Raw genomic sequence first — 12552 nt, 5'->3', positions numbered from 1 at the left:
TGCTCCTCCTTTATGTCTTATGGGAGGGGCCAATCATCTCCAAGCCTTACTCCCAAGTTGCCCCATTTGTCTCAACTGTTCTTGCCTTCTGGCAGCTCTGCCTCGCTGACATCAGACTCTGGAGGCTCCAGAGTCAGCACATAACTCCCAGATGGCCCTGGCCCCATCTCTGCCTCCAACGCAGAGCCCTCGTCCGAGCCTTCCCTAGACTCCAGGACTGGCCCATGTTCCTCCCCAGCCTCCTCACTGTCTGACTCTGCTGCCAGCTTTGCAGGCTGCTGGCGGACCACAACACATTTACTATGCATATAAAAATATGAAATATAAAAACTCCTTTGGTTGAAATCAAAAGCACATGCAAGAATGCGTTTGTATGTAAGGAATTATGTTAGGCTTCCCAGGCTTTGCTTCCCAGGCTTTATCCTACATAAACAGGAGGAGGAAGACTATACACAGTGTGTATGTGTATTTTTCAACACATATGTCAGAAAGTTCTTCCCTTGCTTTGCTCTGTTTAAATAGCCCAGAGAAAGTTTTTAATACTTGGCCATGTTGTTATAATCCAGGTCAGGAGAAGATAGACAAAAGGCTTTCTGTCAGAGCCCTTCTTCCCAGGGTTCCCCCATAAAAGAGAATTGTCACAGACTGCCATCAGTCAGGCTGTCCCAAAGGTGCTTTTGAAAGAGCACTAGACTTTCTTCATGTTTTGCTTGAAGACGTTTTGCTTCTCATCCAAGAAGCTTCTTCAGTTCTAAAAGAATTAGAACTGAAGAACTGAACAAGCTTCTGGGATGAGAAGTGAAACATCTTCAAGGAAAAAACGAAGGAAGTCCAGTTGCCTTTTGAAAAGCATCTTTTGTCAGCTTTGGAAGCCATATTAGGCTGCCACCTTCTCATGTGTGGGAAAGTAGGAGGTGGGATTTATTTGAAGGATTTGTATTTAGACAAAATAGAATTCTTCCCATCGGTCAAGGTCAAGATGAGCCTGCATCTGGAGAAGGAGTGGTTGGAATGTTGTCTCGAGATGGGATGGATGGTGATTGGAGCATGTGATCGACGGATGAATGAGGGGATGGTTTTGGGGGTTTTGATTTACTGAGGGAAAACCCGGAACTCTCAGATTCAGGTTTTCCCAAGATGTGTCAGTATACCTACTCTAATAAATGGAACTTTGAAAAAATGCTTGCCTCAGAGTTTTTAATTGGAGCAGAGGTTTTTCTGGAACGCTGACATCTTTGGGATAACCATGACCTGGATGACTGAGAAATTCCATAGACATCAGTCAGGCTGTACCTCTGATATTAACTGATTTATCTAAGTGCGGAATTCCGCCTTAGATTTCTTCCTTCATCCCAGCTCTAGGAAAATAGAAAGGAAGGTGTTTGGGATATTCCTGCAAAGTTAAGAAACTTATAACATAACTCAGAACAGTAATGATCCCGAAACACAAGGGGTAGCTATACGACTATTCTACCTGATACATGGGAAGGTTGCTTTGAGAAATTATGTTACTGGAACACAAGAGGTAGCTATGCAGCCGTGGAAGTGTATAGAAATGAAACTATATTCTAGCTCCTCTTATCACCCATTAACTCCTTGAATAAATTGCCTGGGCCTCCAGCTTCAATGCTGATAAGTGAGCTTTCTTCTTACTCCTTTCTTTTTTCTCTCTCCTGTTCCTCTTTTTCTCTTTTAAGCAATTATCTCCAAATTCATACACTATAGGATATGAGGGGAAAACAGCCTCTTGGGGAAGATAATGCTAGCTTTGCCCAGAAACTTATCTTTGATGCCAGGGCCAGCAAATGAGACGTTGTCTAGGTCCGACATATCCAACCCACAACCCACAACCCACAACCCACATGCAGCCCTGGACAGATAGTAATGCACCCTCCCAAGATAAGGTAAACCGGTGGTGAAATCCAATTTTTTTCACTACCGGTTCTGTGGGCGTGGCTTGGTGGGCATGGTGTGGCTTGGCGGGGGTGTCTTGGTGGGCATGGCAGGAGAAGGATACTGCAAAATCTCCATTTCCTCCCCACTCCTAGGGGAAGGATATTGCAAAATCTCCATTCCCACCCCACTCTGGGGCCAGCCAGAGGTGGTATTTGCCAGTTCTCTGAACTACTCAAAATTTCCCCTACCGGTTCTCCGGAACCTGTCAGAACCTGCTGGATTTCACCCCTGATGTAAACTATATAAAAATAATGTTTGTTATTTATATACCGTATATTATCTATATTATATATTTTATATGCGGCCCAAGACAATTCCCCTTCACTCAACGCAGCCTAAACAAGCTAAAAGGTTGGACAACTAGCATCTAGGTCTAAATTGACCTCCCTAATGGCCCTTAGTGACACCAATTCTGCTTCTGTATGTATGGGATTACTTTCTTTGTAACAACCTTCTTACTATCTGGCTAGGTGGGTTTCTTCCCTGACAGCAGGGAAATTGCAGCTGGATATTTAAGATTTTTCAAAATGTGTTCCACAGAATCTTGGGATTTCAGGAGAACTTGATGGGACAAAAATGTTCTCTTAAACCGGGCTGATTTTCCATTTCTGGAGCTTTATCTCTTGATCAGCAATTCCAGCATTATTTTTTTTTAAGTAACAAATACTATGGTCTGAAAAAGCTTCAAAATCTGTGGATTACAATACATAACGGTCTACTGAATCGATGTCAATTCATTCTGTAACAGAATTAACCTGCAATAACATACCCCATGAATCATCTACATCCCAAAGGAAGTGCAGGTTCCATGGCTGATGCGGCTCAGACTAGATATCTTCAATCTGAAAATATGAATTGTCTTAGTTTAATTGCATACCCCAAAGATCATTGGGAGGAGAGGTTCATAAACAGAGATCAAGACTGACAAGTGGCTCATATTTATGAAAGCATTCCTGCAAAGTTGGCCTCACCATTCCTTCATGTATGTAACCCATTCAAGCCCATTTTTTTGAACTAAAAGGAGTAGAATATGGGAAACCTGATATCACATATGCATTGTGTGTTTATTTGGACACGATATGCCAGTAACATGTCTACAACATTAGTTTTAACAAAGAAGTTATCCCAAACAAATATGTGCTTTGCAGGTTTATAACAAGATTTCCTAATGCACAAAAATCAAAAAGCCTGCATTAGTCTACCTCGTGAACAATAACCTGCCTTTATTAATTAATTATTTTGGTGGCACTGACTCCAAAATAAAAACACAGTACGGAGCAACAAATAAAGAAAAAGAAGAAAAAGAAAAGAAAATAGAGGACAAAGCTGGTAGCATTCAAAAGTAGTTTTTCAAGAGGCAACTGGACTGCTCTGAGCTGAAGAAGTTTCTTGAATGAGAAGCGAAAAGTCTTCAAAGAAAAAAACAGAAAGTCCAGTTGCCTCTTTAAAAAAAGGACATTTGAGACAACCATGACCTGGATGACTGAGACTCTTCATAGACATTTAGATATGCAAAAACCTTTCACCAACATCTAATATTAACATCTAACTTTGGCACTAGCCAAAGCCTGTGGAAACAGCCAGGTCTTCATGGTCTTCTGAAATGCAAACAGGATAAGAACCACTTGGAACGGATTCCAGAAAAGACTGGTACTATGAAAGAGAAAGATGCACACATCATGTATTTCTGCCTACATAACTTCTGAATCGAGCAAGCCTGTTTCCCTTGGGCTGGAATGGGTGGTGAATGAAGGCCATGAACAATAAAATTCATAACAATAAGGGAAGGAGCTCTAGGGAGGCTGCATTTTGTAAACATGCCACACCCAGAGAGACAGATGAAGCTGTTGCATAGAAGACAGTATTTCAGAACATGCCTATCCAGGTTCTTCCTTTATCAGAATGTCGTGGGGGGGGGGGTTTTAAAAAAAATGTACAGGTATTCCTCAACTTACGACCTCAAATGAGCCCAAATTTCTATTGCTAAGTGAGACATTCCTTAAATTAATTTTGCCCCACTTTTAGATCTTGATTGCCACAGTTGTTAAGCGAATTGCGACAGTTAAGTTAGTAATATGGTTGTTAAGTGAATCTGGTTTCCCCATTGACTTTGCTTGTCAGAAAGTCACAAAAGGAGATCACATGACCTTGGGACGCTGCAGCTGCCATAAAGATGAGTCAGTTGCCAAGCATCTGAATTTTCATCACTTGGCCATGGGGATACTGCAACAGTCATGAATGTGAAAACTTGTCATGAGTCACTTTTTTCAGTCCTGTTGTAACTACAAACAGTCACTAATGAGCTGCTGTAAGTCAAGGACTACTTGCATTGGCTTTCAGAGCCTTACACAGAAACTATTCATGAAGGATTCTACAGACGGTTCTCGGTTAAAGTTCACCCATTCAGTGACTTTAAAGATACAACAGTACTAATCAAGTGATATAACCGATGCTCAAAGTTTCAGCCATCCCAGCACCTCTACACTGAAGTGATTGCAATCTGGGCACTTGGCAACTGGTTCACACTGTGACAGTGTTGTCTGGTCACACAATCACCATTTGTAACCTTCCCTGCTGGCTTCCCACATACAAAGTCAATGGGGAAGATACAGTAGCAGGGAAGTTCATAAATTAGCCCTGTAAGTTGCTTTCCCTTCCATTGCTTTTTCTCCCAAGGAGCCCAACTCTCTGTTTCTTCAACTGGTTAGAAGTAACAATAGAAGCAATTTTAAAATGGTTTAGTTTCCATTGGAAGACCATCCAGCCTATCTGGATCTGGAGACATCTAGTTTTTTCATACCATTGTTTTTATTTATAAAACTATAGACAAAGCAAGACCAGGGAGTAACCCCCCCCCATGCATTCCCAGTAATTAGTAGGTATTCTGCCCACTTCATATCCCTAAGAATAAGGAATAGCTTTTCAGCCAACTCTCCTCTTTCCATACACATCTTTTTGTTGCTGTTGTTCAGGGATTTCCAAACAGCTGCTTTTTAAACACTAGCTTTGATCTCCTCTCCTTCTTGCCTGCAATTCCTAGGCTAGAGCCCTACTCCAACCAACCTGCTTCAGGAAGGGGAATTTTACTTTGCTGAGACTTGCTGTTCGGGGAAGATGTTCACTGGCTCTTGTCCACAGTGCTGAGCCAATTTTCAAATACATATAATTTAGTCCTAGCTATACAGAAAGAGGAAACCATTCTCTCTACTTGGAAGATTTACTGGGGAAAGCAGCACCTGCTGTTTTTTTTCTATTACTGGTAGTCCTCAATTACAACAGTTCATTTAGTGACCATTCAAAGTTACAACAGCACTGAAAAAAGTGACTTATGACCGTTTTTCATACTTACGACCTTTGCATCATCCTCATGATCATGTGATCAAAATTCAAATGCTTGACAACTGACACACATGGTTGCACTATCCCAGGATCATGTGATCACTTTTTGTGACCTTCTAACAAGCAAAGTCAGTGGAGAAACCAGACTCACTTAACAACCCGATTACTAACTTATCAATTGCAGTGATTCACTTAACTGAGGCAAAAAAGTTCATTAAAATGGGAGAAAATTCCCTTTAAAAATGTCTCACTTAACAACAGAAATTTTGGGTTCAATTGTGATCATAAGTGGAGAACTACCTGTTCTGGTTTTTCATCCCATTAAACAATGTTCTCATCTGAAGAAACTTACAACCTATCCTTACAAACATTTTATCTACCCATTCATTTCTATGAATTTGGCAGAACCAATTCCATCAAATTCATAGAAAATAGCTCTTGATTAAATACATAAAAGAACTGCAACCAAGTCTATTTATATATCTACAAATAAATCCTGTCAAAAGGAATACTGTCATTGAAAATCACATTGGGTTGAGTAGGATTTATTCTTAATACTGAGCAGATTTGAACCCGATTAGTACTTAGATAGAAGATCACAGGAGAATTCTATGGATTAGACTAAAAAGTCACAAAAAGATCCTAGAAGGCGGCAAACCAGTTTAATTTGGTTACCACAAGCCGAGTTTTGACTTACATGCATAAGGTGGATCACCTTATGGGTGGTTCATAATGGGATGAACAATGTTTCCAAGCAAAATGTCACAGAATTTCAGAAGGCTTTTAGACTGCCTTAATTCTGTTGGAACCCCTTGTTTTCCAGCCATCTCTTTCATCTTTCCAAAAGCTGTGTTGAAAAGAAAAGTAGCAAAGCAGCAGAATGCCTTCAAATGGCAATGTAAGAAACCAGACCAATTAAAGCTCATTACATCCACAAGACTTGGAAATCAGTTCATGATTTGGAAATCTGATAGCATCAACAATCTGAATAAAAGTAGTGTTTGCTAAGCATAAGAAGGTGACACATGTTTATCAAATCTGTAGGGCTTTTAAGAGTATTCCATTGAACCAATTCATTTTTTTTTCTTCTCTGTACATTTTCCCGCTATTTCTTTAAGAACAAACTGGTCCAGAATAATACCTTACCTAGCCTAAAGTTGTTCCTGGGTTTGGCTCTGGAAACTTGCCAATTGGTGTTCTAAAAGTGTTGGCCATTCTTTTGCTTTGTTGACCCATATCTGTCAGCGGTAAGTGCAAGGATAATTAAAGGAGCTTATTAAAGAGGTGTTTGCCAAGATTACAGCTTTTGAATTTAAAAAGTAATTTCTATTCCTCTGAGATTTCCAGATAAGCCCTTCCGAGATTCAGAGCAAATGCTGTGCCCTTTTCTTATCTCTTCCACAGTACAATTTCATGATATTGAAATATGTTATAATGCAAATTATGACCGCCAGCGTAATATGGGCCAATTTTCCTCTAGCCAAATACATTCTAGGTACCTATAATTCATTTCAATTCTAGATATTATCACTTTTTTGTAACTTTAAAAGTTATTACACTTAATATAACTTTAGTGTCTACATTATAATTTAATATAAACATCCTGGGCCTGGCTCATAAATATTAGGTTGTTTTAAAAATGTATTTTAATTTTGTCTTAAACTTTATTTTGTTTATTATCTATTAAGATATGGATATAAATGTAGTTATATTCACAGAGCCTATACTGCTCTATCACGATAATAAACTGAAATTATAATTGAAATGTCAGCATAAAACAATGGGAAAACTGTGTAAATGTTTAGAATTCTTGGGAGTAATAAAAAACATCACCAAAGAAGTCCACATCTGACATTAAAATAACATTTATTACATTTACATTAAAATAACATTTTAATGTTTGTAAACCATCAGGGAACAGGTTTGTGGAACAATCTGTCACTGTCCACAAGTGGCTATCCACAAATACAATTGCCAAAGATAAATCAGATTTCCAAATACTTAAAACTCAAATTTCCTACAGGCTTCAGTAGCACATAATCCCAGAAGACAGAGTACTGAGATGCCATCACTGATGACACAAGCATGAATTTACAAAAATGCATATATTCTATGAATTGTTATGTCTTTAACATTATATCCATCTATTAGCCTGCAAGGTTTTACACCCCTCTTAGTTACTGTTGTTGCAACAAGCTAACGCATAATTTAGAAATTATTCTTCAATATACCACTGCAATGTTAAAAACAATTCACAGGAGCAGCTCATGGCTGGGAGAATTACAGTTAACCAAAAGATCTCAGAGAGGCTGTAATTCATCATTAGTTTCTGCTGGTTTCAAAATGCCCAATTATAAACCATCACCCCCATTAAGAAAGTTTGGGACTTCTAGCAAGCTTAAAAGTTCAGAGGGAAGAATGGTTTTGTTTTATTCTTTTCAATTCATATAAAATAAAACTGGTCTGGACTGCGTAAATCCAGATGAGCAACTAATGGCAAATTTCCCTCTACTGCCATCCAGGGCTGATCCAGAGTTTTGTAGCCTAGACAGCACAGACGTAAAGGTAGTCCTCAACTTACAAAGGTTCATTAGGTGACCATTCAAAGTTACATCACTGAAAAAAGTGACTTATGACCGTTTTTCACATGTATACCGCTACATCATCCCCATGGTCACATGATCAAGTGTCAGATGCTTTTCAAATGAGTCATATTTATGACGGTTGCAGTGTCCAATGATCCCATGATCCCATTTTGCAACTTTCTGACAAGAAAAGTCAATGGGGAAACCAGTTTCACTTAACAACCGTGTTACTAATTTTACAATTGCAGTGATTCACTTAACAAATGTGGCAAGAAAAGTCATAAAATGGGGCAAGGGTTATCTAACAAATGTTTCACTTAGCAACAGAAGTGTTGGGCTCAGTTGTGGCCATGGAGGACTACCTGCATTTAAAATATTCAGATCGCAGGCCTGAAATCTTTGAAGGCTGCAGCTCTTCTTGCCATAGAAAACGTCCAAGCCACAGCTCTTATGTACAGGCAGTTCCCAATTTACGACCCCAATTGTGTCCAAAATTGCTGTGGTTCAGGCATTTGTTCAGTGAGTTTTGCCCCATTTTACAACTTTTCTTGCCACAGTTGTTACGTGAACCACCTCAGTTGATAAGTTAGTAACCTGGTTGTTTAAGTAAATCCAGCTTCCCCATTGACTTTGCTTGTGGGAAAGTCACAAAAGGGGATCCCGTGACCTTGTTTGAACACAGCAACAACGGTCATAAATGTGAGCCAGTTGCCAAAGCATCTGAATTTTGATCACACGACCCTGGGGATGCTGCAGTGGTCGCAAGAGTGAAAAAAACCGGTCCTAAGTCACTTTTTACAGCGCCGCTGTCCCTTTGAATGGTCACTAAACGAACTGTTGTTAAGTCGAGGACTACTGTACTACCTGTCCTGATGCCAGACTAAATAAGCCATCTGATCTAGGCAAGCTCAAATACCTCACCCCACAACCCCCCATTCTGTTCGCGGGAGGGGGGGAGTGTCCCACAGAGGCGACGGAGGAGGAGGAGGAGGCAGCAACTACTACGGTAACTGGAACACCTGCTGCTGTTCCCGGCCCCACCGCTTTGGAAGGTGGGGCTGGGGAGAGCGGTTGAGGTAAAGCCACCTCCTCCGCCAGGAGTGCTCGAACCCGCGCGAGGCTCTAGTCGGCGTCCGGGAGCTGTGCGGCGGGAGCGGCGCGCTCGAGTTCTGAGCATTTTCCGCGACTGAGCAGGTAGGAAATCTCCGCTGTGATTAACTCGGAATCTCCGGAAAAGTCGGTGGTTTTTCAGTCCGGCGAGGAATTACGAGCTTGAGTTTACCAATGGGATCTCATGACGCATGCGCTTTGTGAATACTGGGGGCGGGGGGGGGCGTTTTGCCGTACTTGCTTTATTGGCTGCATTCATACAACGCTTTTTAAATGTTGTACGATGGATGTAACGTGGGTGCGATAAATCCCCGCAACGTGCAATGTTTGCCCGGTTGTGCATTGTGCGTTGCTTTGTTTTTATTTTTTCCAAAGCCTCTCGGCCCTGGAGAAACTCAGTCAAGAGCGTTTGATTGAGGCTATGATGATTCTTTTAAAAAGCTAATGTCCGGCCAAATCTGTTAGTTAATCGAGACTCAGCACGGCTTGCAAGTTTTAAAAAAAAATCATCTAATGCAAATAAAGTAAAGTAAAAGTGCTTACTGTCCCTGTCGTAATATTCCTTTTTACTTACTCTTTTCATGTATCCAAATTATGTTTATACTTTTACCTGTTATCTTATATATGTTTGACAAAAATAAATAAATAAAAATAAATCGCCAACCGGAGATTAAGATTAAGACACATTAGTAACACTCTTCCTAACCTAACCTGGTCTCCGAGCCCCGTCCGTTCAAAAGGACGGCGGCGATTAAAATGTCCAGAGGATATAATCCCAAATTCAGGCACCAGGACCGAGAAGGCGAACCGCTTTGGGTCCCGTCTGATTCAGATGGCTCTGGCTTAGCAACGGGACCTGGCGTCCCTCGGGAGTGTAATAATGGGATGATGCGCGGAGTGTAACAATGGGACAAAAACGATCCCTCGGCTAGCCAGCCTCGTCTTGGGTCAGTATACATGCAGGAAGCGGGAGGAATCGCGGAGTCCGAACTGGGTCCCTGAGCCACAAAAGGGAATTGAGGTATATCAGGAGCCGCAACTCGTTGGGATCCTTAAAAATGCTCACCTGCCTTTCTCGAGCCCCGATGGAAAGGCGTCGCTTCTCTGTTTAAAGCGAGGATGCTCTGAGGTCCGTGCAGCGAATATATTTGTAATCCCCCAAAAACCAAAAAAACCCCACCACCTTGGAGTTGAGTAGGGAGCGGGAGGGCTGTTTAAAAAGCTCAGATGGAAAATACAAAAACACTTTGAAAATAGGGACTGCCCTAGAGACATTGGGCCCGAGTTACTTCCTTCTTTCTTTTTTTTCCTGGTCACACTGCAGGAAGTTCAGAATAACCTTTTCACAACCTTTTCCGTTGTGTTGGACTTAGGTACAGTTAAGAAGAGACTGGACAGTTACTTGTCCGAAATGGTATATAGCATCTGTTTGATCAGGGGGCTGGACTAGAAGACCTCTAAGGTCCCTTCCAGCTCTATTCTGATTTAAATAACCGAGAGGCTAGAGCATTTCTCAGAGTGTTGAACTCTTAATTGCCCTTACTCTCTGGTCGCTGGAAGTTTTGAAAGGGTGATGGAAGATGGGATCAGCAGTAGTGTTTCTCTACCTTCCTAGCTTGAAGATATGTGGACCAACTCCCACAATCCCCTGGGAATTGAAGTCCACACACCTTCCAGCTGCTAGAATTGAGAAACACTGATAGAGGCTCACTTCTAAAATGAACAATGAGGATTACAGCTTCTGGGTTTTTTCTCATAATTCTGAGAGGGGCAAACTAAATAAAACAGGAAATTATTAGAATCTTCCGAATTAGGACATTGTGGAAGAAGATTTTACTAATTTAAATCTTTGAATGCCATGGCTTCACAGAACATTAGAAAAGCTCTTGCAATAATATAAAATTGGGTCCCTACAATCTTAAACAGAGCTTGTTTCTCAAGGATATATAAAAAAATAAGAGTTTCTGGTAGTTTTTTATTTAGATGATGATGATGAAGAAGAAGAATATGTTCTATTCCATTCATTCTATACAGTTCTATTTGTTAATGAGGTTAGTATAATAAAATTCACAAAAACATTATTGTGAATGTGCATTTTTAGAAAAAGATGCTGGAAGAGTGATATATTGATATCCTGTTGGGATCTAATGTTTCAGCTGAAGTTTAACTAATGAGAAATAAAACATACAGCTAATCCTCTACTTACAACCACAGTTGCGCCCAAACTTTTTGTTGCTAAGCAAGGCATTTGTTAAGTGAGTTTTGTCCCAGTTTATGAACTTTTTTGCCACAGTTGTCAAGCCAGTTGTTAAGTGAATCATAGGGTCATTAAGCAAATCTGGCTTCTCCCATTGACTTTGCTTGACAGAAGCAGGCTGGGAAAATTACAAATGGTGATCATACAACACCAGGACAGTGCAACTGTCATAAATAAATGCCAGTTGCCAAGCACTGAATTTTGATCACATGCTGCAACAAGTTGAAATCTAGTCATGGGTCATTTTTTTCAGTGCCTTTTGTCATTTCAAACAATCACTAAATGAATGATTGTAAGTTGAGGATAACCGGTATATTGACTATGATGTACAGAAGTACTTCTAAATGCTTGATTGGGGATGCAACACATCACTTAGATGTTAAAAACAAATGCAGCAAATTTATGAGTGATTGCTTTTGTGGTTTCCAAACTAGCTGGTTTGGAACTTTGTACTTTATTTATTTATTATTTATTTATTTTATTTGATTTTTATACCGCCCTTCTCCCGAAGGACTCAGGGCGGTGTACAGGCATAATAAAACCGACAATACAATATACAAGTTTAAAATACGATTTAAAAAACTTATTTTAAATTAGCCCAATGATTAAAATTTACCATACTAAGAAAACCCCGTTTAAAATTAATAAATTTAAACATTAAAATCCCAATTTAAGCCAGCCCTGCGCGGATAAAAAGATGAGTCTTGAGTTCGCGACGAAATGTCCGAAGGTCGGGTATTTGGCGTAAACCCGGGGGAAGTTCGTTCCAGAGTGTGGGAGCCCCCACAGAGAAGGCCCTTCCCCTGGGGGCCGCCAGCCGACATTGTTTGGCGGACGGCACCCTGAGAAGTCCCTCTCTATGGGAGCGTACGGGTCGGTGGGAGGCGTGTGGTAACAGCAGGCGGTCCCGTAAGTACCCAGGTCCTAAGCCATGGGCGATTTAAAGGTCATAACCAACACCTTAAAGTGCACCCGAAGGCCACAGGCAGCCAGTGCAGTCTGCGCAGGAGGCGGTGTTACATGGGAGCTACGCGTAGCTCCCTCTATAACCAGCAGCTGCATTCTGGACTAACTGAAGCCTCCGAGCGCACTTCAAGGGAGCCCCATGTAGAGAGCATTACAGTAATCCAAGCGAGAGGTAGCAGGCGCATGAGTGACTGTGCATAAGGCATCCCGATCAAGGAAGGCGCAACTGCGAACCAGGCGAACCTGGTGGAAGGCCCTCCTGGAGCGGCCGTCAAATGGTCTTCAAGCGACAGCCGATCATCCAGGAGGACACCCAAGTTGCGCACCCTATCCTTTGGG

The 12552-nt window shown here is 41.1% G+C and overlaps 1 protein-coding gene across 4 annotated transcripts in view; it reads left to right on the top strand.

Moving 5' to 3' along the window:
- The first annotated feature begins 8915 nt into the window (after positions 1-8915).
- FERMT1 (FERM domain containing kindlin 1) overlaps positions 8916-12552 on the top strand; it is a 57949-nt gene continuing 54312 nt past the window's right edge. For 2 of the 4 annotated variants that reach the window (XM_058181235.1, XM_058181226.1), the window contains exon 1: positions 8916-9074. The gene's annotated coding sequence lies outside the window, so the exon portion shown is untranslated. The remainder of the gene's footprint in view (positions 9075-12552) is intronic. The other 2 variants (XM_058181248.1, XM_058181244.1) reach the window with 2 other exon arrangements.

Source organism: Ahaetulla prasina, chromosome 1 (genome assembly GCF_028640845.1).
Source record: "Ahaetulla prasina isolate Xishuangbanna chromosome 1, ASM2864084v1, whole genome shotgun sequence".
Lineage (NCBI taxonomy): Eukaryota > Metazoa > Chordata > Lepidosauria > Squamata > Colubridae > Ahaetulla > Ahaetulla prasina.
The sequence above is the reverse complement of the archived record's forward strand: the minus strand, read 5'-3'. Positions and strand labels throughout refer to the sequence as shown.